Consider the following 22,759-nt stretch of genomic DNA (forward strand, 5'->3'; position numbering starts at 1 on the left):
CATGTTTCCGTAATGGCAACAATATCATATCTGCCCTCGTTAGCCTGAATTTCTAGTTCAGCCTGCTTATTGTTCATACTCTGCGCATTGGTGTATAGACATTTGAGTCCTTTATGACTGACCCTGTGTTTACTTTCTACATAACCTGTGTGGTGTCTGACTTCCCTATTTTCTTACCACCTGTTTGGTTAGTGCACTTTGTGTGCTATTAAAAGCTTGATTTTGCTCGACAGCAAGGTAGATATTCTTGTCCACACACACATCTATGTTACATGCCCTGATAGCCATATAGTTTTTAGATTGCCGGGGACAGGGATGTTCTGTATCAATTAACTCGCTGTCCCCGTTGTTTAGTTTAAATATTCCTCCAGAAAATCTGTGAATTTATTGCCGAGTAGCTCAGTCCCTTTCTTTGATGGATGCAAACCATCATTGTACATTTTTTCATTGGACCAGCTACAAGCATTGTGACTAATATAACCAAAGCCTTCCCCTTTAAACCACTCCATATTGAATTCTGCTGTACGCTGGCCTTTTCCATTTTGCTCCTTATACACTGGTAAAACCTCTGAAAAAGTAAGCCTACAGCCTATTCTGCTGAGTTCCTGCCCCAAGCTCTGGAAATCATTCTGCACAGAGAGTACAACTTTTTGGGACAGATTGTTAGTGCCAAGATGTACAATAGCCTCCACATCAAAGTCCTTGCTGACATTCTTGACTATTTTAAAAATACGCTTTTTTGTCCCTACTGGCAGTAGCACCTGGAAAACACCTGATCTCTTTCAAAACCTCTGTGTGCTTTCCTAAATTTACATCCCTTATAATTGAGTCACCAACCAGAAGGTGGCTTCTCTTTTGGGATGTCTTTCTCTTCTTGCATGACTGATGTGTAATACCTGATTCGCACTTCTCCCTATCAAAAACAAGTTCTTCATCTCGGACCACGATCCCCTGCTTATTTGAGTTATCATCACAACTACCTTGACTTGTCTCCTTAATGTCCCTGTTAAGGTCAGCAAGGGCATTGTATCTGTTATGCAGGGACACAGCGAAAGCTTTGTGTATATCAGACATTTTGCCAGAGACCCTCAGATCTGTCCCACTCCTGCCCAGGCCCCCATAGGCACCCTTGATGCGAACGAGGTAGAGCTGGCCATGCCCACCCAGTAGGCCAAACGCACTCTAGCCACACCCACCCAATGAAATTGAGTTTGACACCCCTGGTGTATATGGTTCACAGCTCTCACCCTGCCAGATCCCATGGTTGTCCACACTGCCCTTCTCCTGCAGGATCTTTGTGGTGGGAGGGGGCTGATAGCGCGGAGGCTCAGTAGAGTAGAAGGGCTGAACTGGACACCTAATTTCTGCCTGAAGAGCGCAGATTACAGACCCTAGATCAGTGGTGGCGAACCTTTTAGAGACCAAGTGCCCAAACTGCAACCCAAAACCCACTTATGTATTGTCGGGTGCCGGATGGGCGTGGCCCATTGGGTGGGCGTGGCCCATTGGGTAGGCATGGCTGCAGTGGTAACGGCAGACTAGGTGGGACTAAAAAGTTCAATCAGTCAATCCCAACTTTGCGAGATCAGCTGCAAAACAAGTGTTGCCCTGAACTAAGCCAGACATTCTGAGATAAAAGGAATCTCAGATGCACTTGCCCTGAATGTACTGCTGCTGTATTTGATTTTTAGTTATATGATGCAGTGGAGGGGCTCAGCTATTTTGCTCCTCCACCCTCCTCCTTTTAAAAAAATCTTTAAAACAAATACAGGTAATCCTTGACTTGCAACCATTCTTTTAACAGATGGTTCCAAGTTGTAGCAGTTTTAGAAAAAGCGACTTAAGTGACCTGTACTCCATCATATGACCGTAGCACCACCCTGTGATCATGTGCTTGCAATTTGGACACTTCAGCAACTGCCTTGCATTTAAAACCATTTGCGGCTCCCCGCAGTGATGTCATTGTGATTTGCGACATTTTTTGCCAGTTTCTCACCAGGGAAGACAGATTCATTTAATTACTGTGAGATTCACTTAACGACCCTGTGATTTGCTGAATGCCCACCATAAAAATGGTCGTAAGAATGGTGAATTCTATTTACGATTGTAATGACTTAATGACATAAATTCTGATCCCAACTGTGGTAGCAAGTCTAGGACTACTGGTACATAACAGAAATGAATTGAAATAGGAAATAACACAGTAGGAACAATTCTGTGGACTGGAATCAAATACTGGAAAAAACACCATTTTAAAAACTCCTCATTCCGATGTCCTTCTCATCTTTAACCAGCCGGTTCAATTCAGAAACAGTTTCAGGCTAGGACAAAGATAGAGTTTCTTCTCTCAGTCCCAATAGTATTAATATTTGAAGAAGATGCATTTCTACATTTGAATTTAGAAATCTCCCAATTTTGCAAGCTCCTTGTACTTGATGTTTTGGGGTGAACACAAGAAACTATTAAAAGCTTCATAAATGCATACAGGAATATGATTTATATAAACACATTCTTTTTTAGAAAAAATGTCCTTCAAACTAGACGGGGTTTTTCTTTTGGGAGAGTTTAAAATCATTCAGACATCAAACTGAAAACACTAGATAGAAAGTCAAGTGTGCAAATAATCAGAATTCCTAAGCATCAAAAAGTTAATCAACAGAAGTTTGATATCCATTCATTCGCGTTGGATTCTCAGCAATTCTATGAGCCAGGTCACTCCATGTCTGCACTACTGCTTTGAGTTGTTCTATGCTGTGGCTGGTATCAGCTTTCATGTCTATGGAGATTCTCAGCCATCCAGGTCATGGTTGTCCCAAAGGTGCTTTTTCAGGTGGCAACTGGACTTTCTTGTTTTTCTTTGAAGACGTTTCGCTTCTCCTCTAAGAAGCTTCTTCCAGTCAGAGCCGACAAAGTTTCTTGGATGAGAAGCAAAATGTCTTCAAAGAAAAACAAAGTCCAGTTGCTTCCTGCAAAAGCACCAGCTTTGATGGTTTCCAGCCACCATGTTCTTTGGCAGCCTGGTTTTCTTTCACCACTAAACTCTTTCAAACATCATGTGGAGGCAGCCTAAGGATATTTTCCAGCACTGGGGTGTTCTGCCATGTGGAAGTCTCGAAAAATCACCTTCCCCCAGGTTCCCATGTCTAAGGCAGAAATGCATTTTGTTGCAGGAATTGTGATTTATTAGCACTACCTAAAGAAAACAAATGTAGGGGTAGTCCTCAAATTACAATCGGTTGTTTAGTGACTGAAACCCCCCAAAATGTATTTATGATGTGGTTCCTATGTTCCAATGGCTGGTTGTTCACACACACACGCACGCACGCAGTCACACAACTGCATTTTAGGCACTTGGCGACCGTCCCTGATTTACAACACTTTGCAGTATCCTACAGTCACTTGACTACAATTTATAATATGCTTAACGAAAACTGGTGTTTACATCCGGTTTTTCTGCAAAAATGCCCAATGGCAAACAATGTGTTCGCTTAATGACTGTGGATTCACTTAATCATAGTGATTTGTTTAATGACTGCTGTTAAAAAAAGTCATAAAATTGGATCAGTTGTGCTTTACGTCTGTTATGACTTAAAACCATAGCGGGCAGACCCCATCAATGTTGTAAGCCGAGGACTTCCTATAGTGATGCTGGCACGCAAACTACATCTTATTAAATCTGGGACAGCTCCTTGGGTTGTCTAAAAATATTATTGTGGACCATGTCCAACAGATCTGCCCATGCTTTAAATAAAGGTAAAAGTAAAAACTTCCCCTGTCCAGTTGTGTCCGACTCTAAAGGGGTGATGCTTATCTCCGTTTCTTTGCCAAGGCAGCCAGTGTTGTCTGAAGATGTTTTCCATGGTCCTGTGGCCAGCATGGCTATATGCCAAGACGTACGGATGACTGTTACCTTCCCACGAAGTGGTACCTATTTATCTACTTGCGTTTGCATGCTTTCAAACTGTTAGGCGAGCAGGAGCTGGGACAAGTAACAGGAGCTCACTGTGTTGTGCAATGCTTATATGTCAAACCTGGGCTGTCGAATTTCCAGCTGACAAGCCTACCATCTTAACTGTGGAGCCATCACACCCCTTGCTTTAAATAAACTATGGTTTATTGAGGCAAGCCAGTTGCCTACATTTTTGCAATACATTGAATCATAAGCTACCCGCCTCACTGAGTTTGCAGAGTACCCTGAGCTTCAATGGGGTTAGCTACTTCGTGGCTCAAGAGAGTTGTGGAAATATGAGTAGCCCTAAGACATGATTAGCCAAATTATAAGTTGTGCAATACTAGGATTGGTTACCAAGACTGTGCTTTGTTGCACAGAGGTATGTGAATCACAGAGGTATGTGAGCTGCCCTCCAGCTCTTTAAAGCAGCTGTATCTCTTCCTAGGATAATGCCTAGTAATGGCAGAGGGAAGTCAAAAGTACTATAAAATACTATGAGCTAATATATTTGGATTGCATTGAGTTCCAAACTAGCTAGCTGCATTTCAACAAAGCATGTTTTACAAACTTAGTCGCCAACTGGCATAACTTTTCCAGATTTCAAGTTAGTGTTTTTCCAAGTCTTATCTACAGATAGAAGTTATACTTCTGATCTTCTGCATCCCAAGGACATGCTCTTTCATTCATTGAGTGAAAATACTACTCTTCTGGGCATCAGGCTATTCAGAAAGAAATTTCTGAGTGACATTGTTTTACTTCAGGTCAGAATTTCATGTGGTCTTTATTTACTTTGATTTGTGGTTGCTGTGAGCTCAATTTAGAGAAAAGTGGCATGTAGGAAGGAGTTTTTATCAAGTTGTCAGCCTTTGCTTAGTTACCCACTAGGTTTCTAACTTGCTGTGGGCATAAGTGGGTGGCCATTTTTTATAAATCATGCATAGGTTTCTTAGCTGTGTCTTTGCTTTCAGTGGAGCCCAGACATGGAGCATTGGGGTCAGATTGGGGGATGTGGCTAGACATTAATAGGTAATTGTGGATGTGTCTCTATTTATTTCAATTCCTATAACTTCTGTCTCAATGTTGACTTTAGGCAGTGAATAGCAGTTAAAAAAACAATATAATAACTCCCCAATAAACATGTAAATGGTAGCAAAGGTTAAAAACTATGCTACCAATATACACTTACCTTTGCTTTACAAACCTTGCATTGTAAATTGAAGGATTGGATCACAGAGGTACCTTTTCATAACTGTAAACGGTTGCTAAATGAGGCAGTCACTAAACGAGCATTACCTATAGATGGGAGTTAAAGCATGTCTCTCCTCCTGGATCAGTTGTGATGTGTAAACACAATTGGAGTAACGTAGCCCCTCAACTGACCCCTCGTGGAGGCAGCAGCAGATATGCAAGTTGGACCTGGTATTGAACAGGAGACCACTATGAAATCCCAGTTCTAGACTAGAGTGAAAAACTGGGGGGAAAAGATCTCCAGATTTAGTTGAGGCTGCCCAAAAAGACCAGATGTTGAGTTCAACCTGAAGGAGAATCCACCTTTTTTAAAAATATGGGCATTTGGGACAATACCTAGATAGATACAGGTAATCCCTGAGCGTTCACTTGGTGCCCGTTCAAAGTTACGCGATAAGCGCCCCCTAGTGTTCATAAGCAAGTCCCGAAATATGGATATTGCAGCACCACGGCAGTCGTTCGCCCTTACGAGCGACCGCAGTGGCTCTGCAACATTCACCCTGTTTCCCTCCCTGCCCCCCTTCCCATCCTGCTACGCCAGGCTCACTTTCCTTACAAAGATCTGTCTCCTCGCTGCCGCAGTTTCTTTACCCCTGAGGGAGAGTCGAGTCGATGGAAGTTCCTGGGTGCTGTAATATCGCGCAAGTTCAGGCACCCATCCTCTTTTTGCAGTCGCGGACCCCAGAAACTTTCATTCTCAGCGCAAAAAGTGTTGGCGTTGCCTGTCTCCTGCTCTTCCTCTTCCCCCCCCAACTCCTTTCCGCCACCGCCGGAACACTTCACCCAGATTGCTCCATTCCAAGCGCCCCATTTGCACACAAATGAAGCTTCCAGTCCCCGTCAGGTCTCTCTCCGGGTGAAAAGTGTTTGAGCGCGTATGGGATGCTTGGAAACGGAGCGATTCGCTCCGTTTCCAAGCGTTCCATAGGTGCTCACTTTTCGCCCGGACAGAGACCTGACGGAGACTGGAAGCTTTGTCTGCAAAAGAGGATGGGTGCCTGAACTAGCACGATATTACGGCACTCGGGAGCTTCCATCCACTCTCCTGTCCCTCAAAAAGGCAAAGAAACCGCAGCAGAGAGGAGACAGATCTTTGCAAAGTAAGTGAGTCCGGCGCGGCAGGAAGGGAGGGGGAAGCATGAGATATCTTGGTGGGTCAGGGAGGCCTTAGGGGCCTGTTCCATCACTAAACCCCCCTCCAATGGCCTTCCCCACCCTGAAATACCTCATGTGCCCTTAACAAACCGCACATTCAATTAGCAAATGCGTGGGCAAAAGCGGGGAGTGAATCCTTGAATCCTCGAATTACGAATGGAATGGGCAGGCTCCATTACATTCGTAAGTCGAGGACTACCTGTATTAGAATGTGATGATAAAGCGGTATTTGGACAGAGAAGTTGGTCTTCCTTACCTCTTCTGTATTTCCAATACATTTCACTGCACTTAAAATGTTATTAAATAGGCTATGTAATAAAAATTAAACTGGACGATGCAAACTTATAGAGAAGGGGGGGGGGGAGAAATAGTAACCATGAAAAATATCCATCACATAATGGTGGATTTTTCACTTTTTTGGGAGGGTGGGTAGAAGGCAGGAGCTTCTGTTCCACCCCCTGCCCTGTATTTTGTATTTCATCTTTTGGGGTGGGGGGAAATTACAAAAAAGAAAAAAGCCCACCACAATTATTAGCTATCAGAGTAGCATTATTATATTGCATGTATATAAAGTTTTACAGTTCAGTTTTTAAATTGGAAAGGAAACTCTGACCATGTAAAATTATGTGGTTCAGTCCACCAGTACTAAGTGCAATTTGTCTATACACAATAAGTTGGAACATACAGGTAGAGCTGATGTTACTCGCTTTAATGGGTGTCATTGTAGTAACCCAATTACCTGTTTGTGCATTTAATAGATTGAATTGGTTTCTCCCTAGATGAGTAATACGTATCTCCCAAAGAGGCAGAGAAGACCATTCTTTGTGCGTCACATGCCCAGCCATAATCCAGAGACTAACAGCATGATTGGGTTCACACAACAGTGAGTGTCTGGCTTAGTCTGTTGATTGAACCTAGCATGTATTTCCCATAGTGCAGTGTTTCCCAACCTTGGTAGCTCTAAGGTGGGCTTCAACTCCCAGAATTCCCCAGCCAGGTGTATGGATTTCAGTTCCCAGAATTCCTACAGGAGAAAGCAGATGGAGCTGGAAGGGCGGAGTTAAATAAGTCATCAGCCTAGAATTATTATGTTCCCACAAATGGTCTAAATCCAATCCCTCTTGAATTCCGTTGACCCTTATCTGGAGCCAATTTAGTATTGAACTTTAGTTGACTAGATTTTTGTGTATAGGCTTGAGCAATAAATCTTCTGACTTTTAGTTAAAGTATGGTCCTAATTCCTTGTGCCTGACAATTCCACAGCCAGGTATAAGGAAGGCTGGGAAACACTGCCATAGAGACTGCCCTGTGGGACTTTAATTCTGTTGATTTGTGGTGATGGGTTGTCCTGGCTGTGGATTAGGGGTGTGGCAACTCAGCACATCAAAAATCAAGGTGTTGTAGACCACCTTGGAATGTCCTTATTTCCAGTGAGAAGGGGATGGGAGTGGAAAGGGAATTTTCCCTTGGGTTTAAATTAACTTGCTTTTTAAGTTTTTGCATTTCTCTCCTGCTACACGTCCTAAATGCTATTTGGTGGCAACCAAAAGACATGCTGATTTATTAGATTTCTTGTTTCCTGCCTCATCTCCTCTGCCATATTTGTTCATTGCCTGGGGTTTTGTTTATATATTTCAGGGCAAAGTGCATTTGAGGTACAATTGAGTGGTTGGGTAAGCTTTTTATGTATTTTTAAACTGCAGCCTGAGATTCACATCCTGCTTTGTCAAATGAGGGTTTTCTATTCAAAACAATACTCAAAGGTTGCGTTTGAAAACTTGCTTGGCTGAGAGCCTCAGTAAATATATTTGTAGAATACTTAGAACTGTTAATGGTCAATGAAACTGATTGGCTAAAACTAGCCGTAGTTGAAAGTATCTGAGATTTACTCACTGTTTAATGCTAAGGCTGGAGATGGTTGGAAGAAGGTAAAAGTGGTGCACCATTATCCTGTATCTGGGTGAGGAACCATGGCCCTTTTATGACTTGTGGACTTCAACTCCCAGAATTCCTGAGCCAGCATGGTGCACCATTGTCCTATATCAGAGGTGAGGAACCATGTTCCTTTTATGACTTATGGACTTCAACTGGCTGGCTCAGGAACTCTGGGAGTTGAAGTCCACAAGTCATAAAAGGAACATGGTTCCTCACCCCTATCCTATATTGTCCTTTTGTGGGGGGAAGGGACAAATATGGCAATTAGGGAACCACGGTTTTGGAGAATTGTGGAATGCTCCATTTTTTTCCTGACCACCCTAAACCTTCCAGTGTTTTAGCTCGGTGACTTGTGGTACCGAGTACAGGGAGTCCTTGACTTATACAATTAAGCCCAACTTTTCTATTGGCTGAATCAGATATTTGTTATGTGAGTTTTGCCCCATTTTACGACCTTCCTTGCCATCGTTGTTAAGTGAATCACTGCAGTTAAGTTAATAACACGGTTAAGTAAATCTGACTTTCCCATTGCTTGTCAGAAGGTCAAAGAATGTGGTCATGTGATCCCAGAACGCTGCAACCGTCATAAGTATGAGTCAGTTGCCAAGCGTCTAAATTTTGATCATGTGACCATGAGGTTGTTGCAATGCTTGTAAGTGTGAAAAATTGTCATGTCATTTTTTTCCAGTGCTGTTCTAACAGTCACTAAATGAACTATTTAAGTTGAGGATGACTTGTATCTCCCCTGGTTTGAAGTCTTCTTGGAATGGTTCACTCATGAAGCATACCGAGTTTTTCCTGGAACTTCGTGTTCACTGCATATGGAGCCACTTCCAGTTTGGTGGATTTATTTCTAGAAATTATCACCAGCTGCTAGAATTTTATACTTACAACTGTTCATTTAACAACGGTTCAAAGTTACGATGGCCTTGGAAAAAGTACTTCCACTTATGACCATTGCATCATCCTTACGGTTATGTGATCATAGTTTGGATGCTTGGAAAACCGATTCACATTTACAACTGATTGTCAATATTACACACACACACACACACACACACAAAAGATGGCCTTTGAGAAAGCTGGATTTGCATAATAACTGATATAAACATTTCATAAAACATTCAGAGATTTCTGTCCTAAATTGAGGATTACCTGTAGTACAGAGGCAGCTCAGCATGGTTTGGAACAAAACAAAGTTCTGGAGTTTCTAGAATAGTGAGTTCCCAAATCAGCCCATTTTCTATATCCCTAGTTTGTTTACTAAGATTAATATCTTGCCTTTTTAGCAAAAGGCAGCATGTACAGTACTTCTTACTTCCCCCCACAACATTTTGGTTAAGCTGCCTTGCTGTGCAGAAGTCATTCAGTGAGTTTCCATGGCTGAGGGTGGATTTAACCTGGGTTTCTCCAGGGAATGGTCCAGCACCTTAAAACCATGACTGCACACTGGATACAATTCTCAGGACCAGAAATTGTCATCCTTTCTGGTTTATATAATGGATGAAGAATTTCATTGGTGTCTTATGCCTGTCTCTTATAAAGCATTGCTTCTTTAAAGTGAGATAAAAGGTTTGGGTTAGGCCCTTGGCAGCGTAGCTTAGGGGTTGGATACCTGTTCTACATGCAGAAAATCCTGAGTTCAAATCTCTACTTGTTAAAGTTAAGCAACAGCCTAACTGAATGAGTGAAGACTAATCTGGTGCCATTACATAGTGTTTCCTGCATTTTTTAGAATTTGGAGCCATTTTGGGCATAGCTGGGGATTCTGGGATTTGTAATTTGAACATGTCTGGTGGGAACTAGATTAGAAACCATTTTGATGGAAAATATTCAGGTCAGTGGATGAATAGCTTGATTGTGTAGAAGCTTTTTAGGACTTCAATCTAAAGCAGGGGTCTCCAAACTAGACAACTTTTAAGACTTGTGGACTTCAACCTCCATAATTCCTCAGCCAGCCTTCTGGTAATTGAAGTCCACAACTCTTAAAAGTTGCCAAGTTCGGAGACCCCTGCTCTAAACCATAGTTTACTGATCAAACCCCATTTGGCTGGATTCATGAAACCAACAAAACTGTAAGCCATCGTTTGAGGATCATAATGGTGGCATTCATAAGACAGCTGAGAGGATGAAGGAACTGAGTGCAGATTTCCTTTCACTGCCCAAAAAAACCTCTTCATCTAGTATTGCTTGCAAGCTCTTCTGTGCAATGAGTCTTATGAGGTCTGGAGATGATCTTTTTTGAGAATGGAATGTATCCATTTCCAGGTCATCTCCATGATTTTTACAAGGCTGTATAAACTTAGTTAATGGAGTGACACTACAGAATTTTACTTTGGGGAAATGTTTTTAAGGTACAGGTAGTCATTGACTTACAACCATTCATTTAATGAACACACACACACAGACGCAATATGATGGTTGCAGCGTCCTGGTATGTGATCACCATTTATGACCTTCCCAGGGGTCTTTGCTTCAATAAGCAAAGTCAGTGGGGGGAAACCATATCCCCCAGCTTCACTTAACAATGCATGGTTCACTCAGCAACCCTGTGATTCACTTAACAGCCGCAGTGATCTGCTTAACAACCACAGGAGAAAGGTCCTAAAATTAGGTGCAACTTACTTATTGCTTAGCAATAAATGTTCCAATCCCATCTACGGTGGTAAGTTGGAAACCAAATGCAAAGGTTGTCAACATTTTAGTATCCTGGGTTTTAATTTGTAATTTCTGCCTTATGCAGTTCTCTTGATTTGTTTATGTTCAGTTTCTTCTTTCCTGTTCAAGTCAGCTTTCTCCTACTCAGCTCCATTAAGCCCGGGTTTTTCAACCTTTTCACCCCTTGTACCACTTTTAGGATATGGCAACATCCGAGTACCACCAGTCGCCTAGCAAGGTGTCAAACACTTGATGACCGGAAAAAAAAAGGGGGGGGGAAGTGATGAAGTACAGGTAGTCCTCGACTTGCAACAGTTCACTTAGTGACTGTTCGAAGTTACAATGGCACTGAAAAAAGTGCCCCCCAAGCCACAGCCGATTAAGACACCTGCCTGCCTGCCCGGCGGCGCTCTTCCTCCTGTCCGAGGTTTTCATTGTTGTGAGCATTTCTGTTGAGGATTGGCAGCGGGGGTGGGGTGGAGTTTGGTTTTTATTCCCCCACCCCACCACGCCTTCTGCTGGGTGGTTGCAGCAGGTTTTGGTTGTCTTCACGTGACCCTGGGACACTGTGACCATCATAAATATGAATCAGTTGCCAAGCATCTGAATGTAAATCACAAGACCCTGGAGATGCTGCAACATTCCAGCTGATCGGCGCTTCTGGGCTCAGAAGTGCCAAGATGAGTGCCGAGCTCCAGCTGGAGCCTGGTGCTGATCCTGGCACTTCTGCTGAGCCGTGACAGCCCTGCAGCTCCAGCCATCTCTCGCTCAGGCTTGTGCGGTGCTGCCACCGGGTCAGCTCATTTCTCTCCCCCGCGACCACTTTTCTAGGATGGTTGCGTACCACCTGCCAGGTGCCAATGTACCACAGGTGGTACCCGTACCACTGGTTGAGAAGCCCTGCATTAAACTTCAACTGCCAGAATCCCTAGCCAGCACTAACTACTATGGACCTCTGGGAGTTGAAGTCTTATTGGGGGAGGGGGGAATAGATTGGGAAAAACTGTTTCTGACCAGCTGAATTTACTAATGTTTCTTACAGGATCAAAGATAAGACAATTGAATTTCGGATTTTAAACTGAGCTGCGTTATAGGAGGGTGAGAATCCAACTCCAAGCCTCAAGCTGAACTTTTAATTAAGCTGGATTTCTTTTTAGACTAAATCAAAGTACCCTGTTTTTTTAAAAAAAATTCTGGGTAGGCTACCAAGTTGGCTTCTCTCTTCCAAAATCACCGGCCTTCTGTGTGGGCTTATAAGGCAGCTCCTGTGCCTTTTATCTATTTTTAGCTTGGAAAAAGATTCCTTGCCCCCTCCTTGATTTAGGATTTAAAGCTGCCAGTTCTTGTCCAGTGTGCTTCCTCACCAGGCTGGCTGCCTAGTGGCCTAATTGCATCTTTCTAATTCTGTTGCATTGTGCAATTCTGTTGCTATGTTTGGGTGAGAGTTGGAGTGGTTTTTTTTAATTGGGGATCCCATTTAGTTATTTCTTGGTACCCCACAAACTTGCTGGTCCAGCTTTTATTGCCGGAGTGAGTGTGTGCCGAGCTTGGCATCAGCTAGAAATTTGGAGAGTTTGTTGTCATGATATGAAAAATGTAAGGGAAAAAAACCCACTCGGCAAGCAACTGTCTACTCAAGGGAAAAAGTAAATTAATTCATTTATATACTGCACCAGGCTTGGCATTCAATAGTGCACAAAGGTAACTTCATTTCCACTCCATGTCCCTTGTTCTAGCCAGATTATGCATGGATTAAGTTCCTACAGAGTTTGCTTTTTCCTAGCGGCATGCAATTAATGGTGGTCCTCGACTTATGACCACAACTGAGCTCAGAATTGCATGTTGCTAAGCGAGACAGTTAAGAGAGTTTGCCCCATTTTACAGTCTTTCTTGCCAAAGTTGTTAAGTGAATCACTGTAGTTGTTAAGTTAGTAACACAGTTGTAAAGTGAATCTGGCTTCCCCATTGACTTCGCTTGTCAGAAGGTTGCAAAAGGGGATCACATGAACCCGTCACACAGCAACCGTAATAAATATGAATTGGTTGCCAAGCATCTGACTGTTGATCATGTGATCACAGGGAAGCTGCAATGTTTGTGTTAAAAATGGCCGTGAATCACTTTTTTCAGTTCTGTGTTAGCTTCAAACAGTCACTAAATGCATAGTTGTAATTCGAGGACTACCTTGTACCTAATTGTATAAGTTCTGCAAAAAAAAAAAAATTAAAACTCAGGTCAGGGTGGATTTTTAAATCCCATTTTTGAAATAAAAGCCAAATAGCAAGGGTGCTTCTAAAGGGAATCCCCCAAGCTTCTAGGTTTGGTTTAACTGGGGAGAGCTTTGGAGGAAGAGTTGAAACAATTTAGCTGCAACTTGATTCTCCCCCCCCCCCCCCCCCCCCGAAGAGGAGAGGCCAACAAAGGCCTCTGGCTTTCCTGGGCTGAGATTGCCAAAGAGAGATTCATTTAAGCGCTAGATTACCTGCCATCGCATCAGGATTCCAAAAAGTGCTGCCAAAGTGCAGTGTTATAACTTGCTTGCGAATGTATACGCATGTCTGTGAGCTAGTTACAGTAAACAGGATCCTGTTTCTTATCCAGACTTAAGACAGATCTGCCTCCTGGCTCTTCCTTTTCTCAACTTTTTAAGGATGGAGATGTTCTTTATTCTGCTTACTAAAGCTGTCCATTCAGGCAGTCCTCGATTTACGATCACAATTGGTACTCGAACCTCTGTTGTTAAGCAAGGTGGTTGTTAAGTGAATCGAGATCAGTTCTATGACCTTTCTGGACACAGACGTTAAGTGAATCATCCCAATTAAATGAATTATATTTATATTTATATTTATATTTATTTGATTTATATACTGCCCTTCTCCCGAAGGACTCAGGGCGGTGTACAGGGCAATAAATATCAAAAATACAAGATACAAAAGTTAAAAAAATTAAAATTAAAAATTAAAATTATGTGGTTGTTAAATGAATCCAGCTCCCTCCCCAATTGACTTTGCTTATGGGAAGGTTGCAAATGGAGGTCACATGACCTCCGGTCTTACGTACATCCTGGTTGCCAAGCACCCAAATGTTGACCACATGTTCATGGGGATGTTGTGATGATCGTAAGTGCAAGGGACCAGTTGTAAGTCATTTTTTCTCAGTGCTGTTGTAACTTCAAATGTTCATTAAACTAATGGCTATAAGTCAAGGACTGCCTGTAGTCATTTCAGATGAAGATAAAAAAGTTCCAGCTCTGAAAGTAAGCTTGTTTTGGCATACTCAACAATCCCTCTTTATTAGCAACCAGGATTTCTGCTTTTAGTAAGTGAAGTCCATCTTCTTTCAAGACAAGTTCAGCTCCTGATGGCTTCAAAGAGACATTCCTACGGTTTCTTTGGAAACCACATGGATGTGACTTTCCATGGTCATTTCCATGGATGGCTTCATTTTATTGCCCAGTTTAACCTGCTTTCTTGAGATTTTTCTAGTGGTCTCCCATCCACGTGGTAGCTAGCTTTTGAGATTGGCTGAGAATGGCTAGTGCTGCCACTTGGCAGTGTTCTGTGTTTGTGAGCATATTACAAGGTAATGCAGGTAGTCCTTAATTTACGACCGGTCATTTAATGACTTTTTGAAGTTACAACAGAGTAAAAACAAAAGTTACTTCTGCCCCATCATTGATCTGCTATACTAATCAAAGAGAGAAGCAACCTGGAATTAAGGAGAAACTTCCTAACATAGAGGGCAATTAACCAGTGGGACAGCTTGCCTCCAGGAGTTGTGGGTGCTTCATCACTGGTGGTTTTTAAGAAGAGTCTGGACAACCACTTGTCTGAAATGGTTTAGGGTTTTCTGCTTGAGAAGGGGGCTGGACTAGAAGACCTCCAAGGTCCCTTCCAGCTTTATTCTGATTTTGATGTGATCAGTTTAGTCATTGGCAACCAGCTTCCATTTATAATGGGATAGAGTATCCCATGGTCATATGGTCAAGCTTTGTTATTTTTGTGCTGTTTTCCAAGAAAAAAAATACCCATTGGATAAGCTGGATTCAAACTTATGACCATATGTTTTGCTTAACACCTGTGATGACTCAATGGCCATCATAAAAACAGTCATAAAATCGAGTCTTGTCAGGTGCTGACCTGACATGATTAAAAGTCAGGGCTCAATTTTCATCATAAGTTGAGGGCTACCTATATGTCATATATATTTCTGGATGACTGTGCCATTATTACCAGATTGGAGTTTCAGATGCCAATTTGTTTTTAAAGAACACTTTGCTGTAGCATATGTTTATGTTCTTAATTAAAATAATAATTGGTATAGGACTAGACATGATAACCTCTTCTAACTGCATGAATTCATCACACTAAGGTTGGGTTTTGGCTTAGTTAAGTCATTAAACCCAACCATTCTGATTTGTAAAGCAGGATTTAGTGGCTTAAGGCAGCATTACTGAAGCTTGGCAACTTTGAAATGTTTGGACTTCAACTCCCAGAAGTTTCTGGAAGTGCTAGCTAGAGAATTCTGTGAGCTGAAGTCCAGACATTTTAAAGTTCCAAGGTTGAAAAATACTGCCTGAAGCCACTAATCTACAATCCAGCTGATTATGGCTTTGCATCCCATATGAAAGCAATTTGCACTTCCAAGATTCGTTTTATCTCAGAACATTCGTTTTTATCTCAGAACAGTTCTGTATTCTGCATTTGTTAAATTCACAGAGATAACTTTGCTGCCCAAAGTTACAGTAGAAGATCAGTGGTTTAGCAGCTTTTTAGCTTTAGAGTTTCTGTGTCTTTCTGTTTCACAGAAAAACTTGAAAGGAACAGGTAGATGCCAATACTGAAAGTTTTAAATAGATAACCCCAGCAGCTAAGTTCCTTGCTTTAAACCTATTTCAGCTTGTGAAGTGTTATTTTTTTTTTTAAATTTAATTTTTCATTCCACGGTGTCAGATTGGCATCCTGGGTTCTCTTAAAAAAAAATCATAAATATTAGGGCCGAGTATGCTTTGAAAATGATGAAGAAAAAAGGGTTTGGATCTAGTGTGAGTGAACTGCTTTCCCACTCTTTCATTAAAGCAGCCCAAGTTTTTTCCTGCTCTCATGCTACCATGAGGGAACAGAATAACAAGAGTTGGAAGGGACCTTGGAGGTCTTCCAGTCCAACCCCCCCTATTCAAGCAGGAAGATCCTTTGCCATTTCAGACTAAAGGTTAGCAACGGAAATTCTGATCCCAATGACTACCTGTACCATCATGCATAGACAGGTACTCCTCAATTTACAACAGTTCACCTAGTGACTGTTCAAAGTTACAATGGCACTTGAAAAAAGGGACTTTTTCACACTGTTGCAGCATCCCCACGATCATGTGATCAAAATTCAGATGCTTGACAACTGACTCATATTTATGACAGTTGCAATGTCCCAGGGTCATGTAATCCCCTTATTCAACCTTTTGACAAGCAAAGCCAATGTGGAAGCCAGACTCACTTAACAACTGTGTTACTAACTTAATAAATGCAGTGGTTCACTTAACAACTGTGGCAAGAAAGGTCGTAAAATGGGGCAAAACTCACTTAACAAATGTTTCACTTAGCAACATAAACTTTGGGCTCAATTGTGATCGTACCTCGAGGGCTCCCTATATTGGTTTTACGCAATATGGCATAATGCGTGCTTGTCTTCCTCTTCACAAGCGTTGATTCATTGCCCATTCTCACTTAGGGCAAATGGTATTTAAGCTATCCCACTCAAATTATTCCAGGATTGAGGGCATCATAATTCCCTGAATGCTGGACAACTAGCAGATGGGGATGAAAGCTTTACCCTTCTACCTGAATTGCTATTTTTCTACATGCAGGGAAGTTGTTTATGTGGAACATATTGTAGTGAGCGTCTTCCTTCTACAAGCTGGACGAAAGAACTAGATTGTGAAGACTTCCTAGAGAGTTCCTCTCTAACCTTGAGAAATCAGCTCTATGGCCTTGGACATGTTCACGTGCTGTCTGTTGCCAGGACTAGGAGCGCATTCTGCAACATGCTGCTGTCTGAATGGGCAGCTGTTTATTCCAACATTCCAAAAAAGGGCCCCATCTATTCTCCACAAGGAAAGGAATGCCAGCCTTGTCTTTTTATAACTCAACGGGAGTTGTGCACCAGTAGTATCTGTTGGGCAGAAGGCTCTTTGAACCTCCTCAAATTCATCTTGGACTTGACTGTAGATCTGGAGAAATGGGCCTTAATTTGCCCAGAACTGAAAAACCATGCAGGGTGCGTAGATAAAACACTTTCCCAAAGCACTTAAATTTTCCCGACGTTTGATTTGACTTCTGGCAAATTTGTAATAAGCCAATCACTGCACTGCACTGGACATCCTTCTCCGTTCCGTGCAGTTGTTAGAAAAAAATTTGTCCTGCAAAATTATGTTTTTCTTTTGGTTTTAAAACCGTGGTCTCCAAACATTTTTTATTGTAAAAGCTTATCAGTGCAATTTTTAGCACACACTAATAATATTTGTATATTTATTTATAAATATATACATTTACAGATAGTCCTTGAATTACAAATATTCGTTTAATGATTGAAGTTACAACGGCACTGGGAAAAGTGACTTATGACCATTTTTCTTTTTTTAAAAAAAGTTTTTCCATACATACAATAATAATTTTTCAACCAGTGAGTTTACATTCACTAACACATAATTTTAATTCCTAATCCTGTATTGTTTCCTCTAGCCATCGATAAAATAAGTCCCAAGTTTGGTAATATTCTGTTTCTTCTTTTTCTTTCAGTCTCATAGTCAATCTGTCCATCTCTGCACATTCTAGTATTTTTTGATTATTTCTTCATCTAATGGTATTCCTTCATTTTTCCAATATTGCGCAAATAAAATTTTTGCCACTGTTGTGACATGCAAAATCAAATATAGGCTTTGTTTGTTAGTCTTTTCTGGCATTATACCCAATAAAAAAAGTTCAGGTTTAAAATCTACATGTTCTCCCAACATCTTCTCTAGCCAAGTATGTATCTTTTTCCAATAGTTCTTTATTTTGTCACGTGTCCACCAAATATGATAATTTTTTATTTATTTTATTTTATTTTAATTCCATTTATATCCCGCCCTTCTCCGAAGACTCAGGGCGGCTTACAAGCCTGACCTATGTTTACATTTCCAACATCTATCTGTCTGTCTGTCTGTCTGTCTGTCTATCTATCTATCTATCTATCTATCTATCTATCTATCTATCTATCTATCTATCTATCTATCTATCTATCTATCTGACCTATTTTTAAACATTCTTGCTAATCTTGCTGGTGCCAAGTGCTGACTTACCACCATTTTTCATGAGCCATGATGGCACAGTGGTTAGAATGCAGTATTATAGGCTAATTCTTCTGACTGCCCGGAGTTTGATCCTGACCTGTTCGAGATTAACTCAGCCTTCCCTCTTTACGAGGTCGATAAAATGGGGACCCAAATTGTTGGGGGCAATATGCTGATTCTGTGAAATGCTTAGAACAGGGGTCCCCAGCTCCTGGCCTCTGGCCCACTACTGGGCTGTGAGCTGTTCGGAACTGGGCTGCAGAAGCGGTGAGCGTGCACATGAGCAGCGGGCAAGCACATCTGCACATACTTCATTTGCGTGAGTGGCAGGCGTGTGTGCCTGCCACTCACGCAGAGCTGCCCGTGTGTACTTTCCAGCTGCTCACGCGCAACCAACACCTTCCCCCCACCTCCAGTCCATAAAGTCGGAAAGGTTGGGGAACTCTGGCTTAGAGTAAAACACTATGAAGCGGTATATAAGTCTAAGTCGGGTGTAGGCAACCTTGGCTCTTTTATGACTTGTGGACTTCAACTCCCAAAATTCCTCAGCCAGCATGGCTCAGCATGGAAACTTCTCCTTTTCTCCTCAGCATGGCTAGCTCAGGAATTCTGGGAGTTGAAGTCCACAAGTCATAAAAGAGCCCAGGTTGCCTACCCCTGGTCTAAGTGCTATCGCTCTTTTCACACTTACAATTGTTGCAGAATGCCTGTGGTCACGTGATCAAAATCTGGCCTCTTGGCAGTTGGCATGTATTTATGATTGTTGCGGTGTCCTGGGGTCACATGATCCCCTTTTGTGACCTTCCGAGAAGCCAAGTCAATGGGGAAGCCAGATTCACTTAGCAACTGTGTTACTAACTTAAGAACTGCAGTGATTCCCTTACCAACTCTGGCAAGGAAGATTGTCAAATGGAGGTAAAAATTCATTTAAATATTCAACTAACTGCCTTGCAACAGAAATTTTGGGCTCAATTGTGGTCATAAGTCAAGGACTGCCTGTATGTGCCTTTGAGTTGGTTGTTGACTCCTGGCCATTTTGTGGACTAGTTGCCGGAGTGTTTTCTTGGCAAGACTTTCAAAAGCAGTTGCTCTTATCTTCTCCTTCCTAAAGCTGGGAGTGACTGGGCCAAGGTCACCCTGCTGGCTTTGTGCCTGATTGTAACTTCAGACCTCCGCTGAATGAATGACCATAACTTGAGGACTATCTCTGTTATAAAAACATCACTGATTTTTTCTGTCATTTCAACCAATTACCACTGGCAATTTCTTCAGGTTTTATCTTAACAGGAATACTTTGGGAGATTTTTGAATATATTTTAGTAGAGGGGTCCCCAAGCCCCAGGCCCATTGTGACCCGTTACCGGACCATGGTCTATTTGGAACTGGGCCACGTGAGAGGCAGACTGGCGTGCATGTGCGCAGCTCATTTCACAAGGGCGGTGGGTCAGCGTGCATGCAAAGTCAAGTTGTGTGTGCATCCGTGTATTTGCGACCCACCACTCGTGCAGCCCAGTTCCCCTCCCTCCCCCCGGCCAGGCCGCCAAGGGCAAAAATTGGGGACCGCTGTTTTAGTACACGTTGCAACCTGTAAGTCAGTATAAATGCCCTTGCTGCAGTGGATTATGGGCTTATGTGCCATTTCCCAAAGGCAATCTATTTTTATCCATGCCTATAATCCTCAATAATGACCATAACTGGGGCCAGAATTTCTTCTGCTTAGCAAGGCAGTTATTAAGCGAGTCATGCCAGATTTTATGACCTTTTTTGCCATGATGGTTAAGCAAATCATGGCGGTGGCTAAGTGGATCTCATGACTGTTAAGCAAATCTGGTTTTTCCCATTGACTTTGCTTGTTGGAAGCCGACTGGGAAGATCACAAATCACCGTTACATGACCCTGGGACCCTTGTAAAAACATACCGGTTACCAACTGCTTGAATTTTGATCATGTGACCATGGGGATGCTGCAGTGGTTGTAAGTGTGAGGACTGGATCTAAGTCACTTTTTTCAGTGCTTTGTAACTTTGAATAGTTGCTAAATGAATGGTTGTAAATTGAGGACTAACTGTAATTTATCTAAGTTTGTTTGGGAAGGACTAGGTTAATGACTCACAGTCTTCTTTCCAACTGTACCGTAGAAAAATAGCTACATGGAACCTCATTAGGTTTTGGTGGATTCCTCGAAGTCCCGTGGCATCCTTGAAAAACGCTGAAATAGAAAACATTGTAGAGTCCTTGGTGCTCTCTGAGCTTGGTGGTTTTCTGGCAGACGTTTCATTACCAAACTTGTTAACATCATCAATGCTAGGTGGGTAATGAAACATCTGCAAGCAAACCACTAGGCTCAGAGAGCCCCAAGGACCCCACAGTTCAACCCGGAGCTACAAAATATTCTCTTCTATCAATAGACAATGTTCTAAAGACTGAAGGATGAAGCTCCTCGCTCTCTCTCTGGTTTGGAGAGGAATTTTAAGTGGTGAAATGGTGCCTTCAGCTTTATGGATGCAACCTTAAGGCATCCTTTCGTTCCTCCTTTCTTCAAAAAAAAAAGAAAGAAAATTTTCAAAGCAGTCAGCTCCAGCCACTGTTTCTTGCTATTTGTGATGTAGCTGGTTCTCTTTCTTAAAGGGTTTTTGTAGCTTGATTATGGATGTGTACAGCTGCTTCAGATTTTATTCTGGGGGCAAGGGGTGGGTGGGAGATGGGGATTATAAATGCTGAGAATATCCTCTTGTTCAGATCCCAGATATCTCAATCTTAAAACACCTCCTGGGATGTTCATTGGATGAAACCTTGATTGAGTGATTAAGCTGTATATTGGTGCTTAGCCAAAGGGTCTGAAAAGATCCACATTTAAAGGAAAAAGAAGGTTTGGAGGATGCTTATAAGAGACATTGAGAATGGCTTTGGGGGGGGCAGGAGGAAGAATTACATCCCAGACAGCCGTTGGATAAATCTATAACAGGGGTGTCAAATTGGTGGCCTGTGGGCCGGATGCGTCACACGCTGGACACACCCACCCCAACTCGGCAAAGGCAAAAAGCGTCGCGATATATCACGATACGTCACATGACGTGATCGAATTGGACACCCGTGATCTAGACACTGTTCTGTATCACCTGTGGGCAGGACAAGAAGCAATGGATGGAAACTAACCAAAGAGAGAAGCAACCTAGAACAATTTATCAGTGGAATGACAACAATTTATCAGTGGAACGACTTGCCTCCAGAAGTTGTGAATGCTCCAATACAAGTTTTTAAGAAGAGATTGGACAACTATTTGTCTGAAATGGTATAGGGTTTCCTGCCTGAGTAGGGGGTTTGACTAGAAGACCTCCAAGATCCCTTCCAGATTCTATTCTATTCTACGTCTGCTTCCCTCTACTAATAGTGTATAGAGTAGAATATACTGCATGGGACAGAAAGAGGGCTGAGAAAATCTCTACAGACCTTTCACATCCTGGACACAAACTGTTTCAACTCTGTCCCTTTAGCATTGCATGCTAAAACAACTAGACTCAAAGACAGTATTTTCCCTCTTGCCATCACTCTGCTGAACACCTAATTCCCACAACACTGTCTTATGTCTATGGACATTTACCCGTGTAATAGGGCTGTATTACTCTTATCCTTCTCATCTGTTCCACTACCTTCTCTATTGATGATGATATTATTATTATTATTATTATTATTATTATTATTATTATTATTATTATTATTATTATTTATTCATCGCACAGTCAGCCAGATGTTCAGACTGGATTTGGCATTTTTGTCTACCTATCAAGTCCTTACCAAGGACCTGGGATAGGCAGATGTGGATGTTTGATGATATTGTAGATATCGTTGCAGGATGGAAGCAGTTCCTAGTAAGGCCGCCTTTTACAATTGACTAATGGTGAATTTGTCAATGCCAATGGTGTTCAAGTGGTGCTCCAGTTGTTTTGGAATTGCATTCAAGGCGCCTATTACTATTGGTACTACCCTTGCTTGCCTTTGCCACAGTCTTTCTATTATTATTGTTGTTGTTGTTGTTGTTGTTGTTGTCCTTTTTATTATTACTTTGTTGTTTTACATGTACACTGAGGGCTTATTGGAGACAAATTACTTGTGCATCTAATCACACTTGTTCAACTATTCTATTATTCTATTCTATTCTATTCTATTCTATTCTATTCTATTCTATTCTATTCTATTCTATTCTATTCTATTCTATTCTATTCTATTCTATTCTATTCTATTCTATTCTATTCTATTCTATTCTATTCTTATTATATATTATTCTATTCTATTCCTATTCCCTAATCCTATTCTCATTCCCATTCCCATTCCATTCCATCCCATTCCATAAAAATAGTATTAGCCTTTATTTTCCTAGTCTAGTCTACCTTGAAAGGCTGAGAAGTTGCATCTTTTCCTAGGATTCTATAGCTGCTGCACAATTCTAGGACAAAATGAGTTTGATCTTGGAGGGTGCTACTCTGCATGGT

General features: G+C 41.9%; 1 protein-coding gene across 6 annotated transcripts in view; it reads left to right on the forward strand.

Moving 5' to 3' along the window:
* The window catches only part of AKAP1 (A-kinase anchoring protein 1), a 74,756-nt gene that overhangs the window by 15,296 nt on the left and 36,701 nt on the right, over nt 1–22,759 (forward strand). Inside the window, exon 3 of one of the 6 annotated variants that reach the window (XM_081313144.1) lies at nt 7,135–7,238. The exons of the other annotated variants lie outside the window; for them this stretch is intronic. The gene's annotated coding sequence lies outside the window, so the exon portion shown is untranslated. The remainder of the gene's footprint in view (nt 1–7,134; nt 7,239–22,759) is intronic. 6 annotated transcript variants of the gene reach the window in all.

This window comes from Vipera berus, assembly GCF_964194415.1.
Source record: "Vipera berus genome assembly, chromosome: 1".
Taxonomy (NCBI): domain Eukaryota; kingdom Metazoa; phylum Chordata; class Lepidosauria; order Squamata; family Viperidae; genus Vipera; species Vipera berus.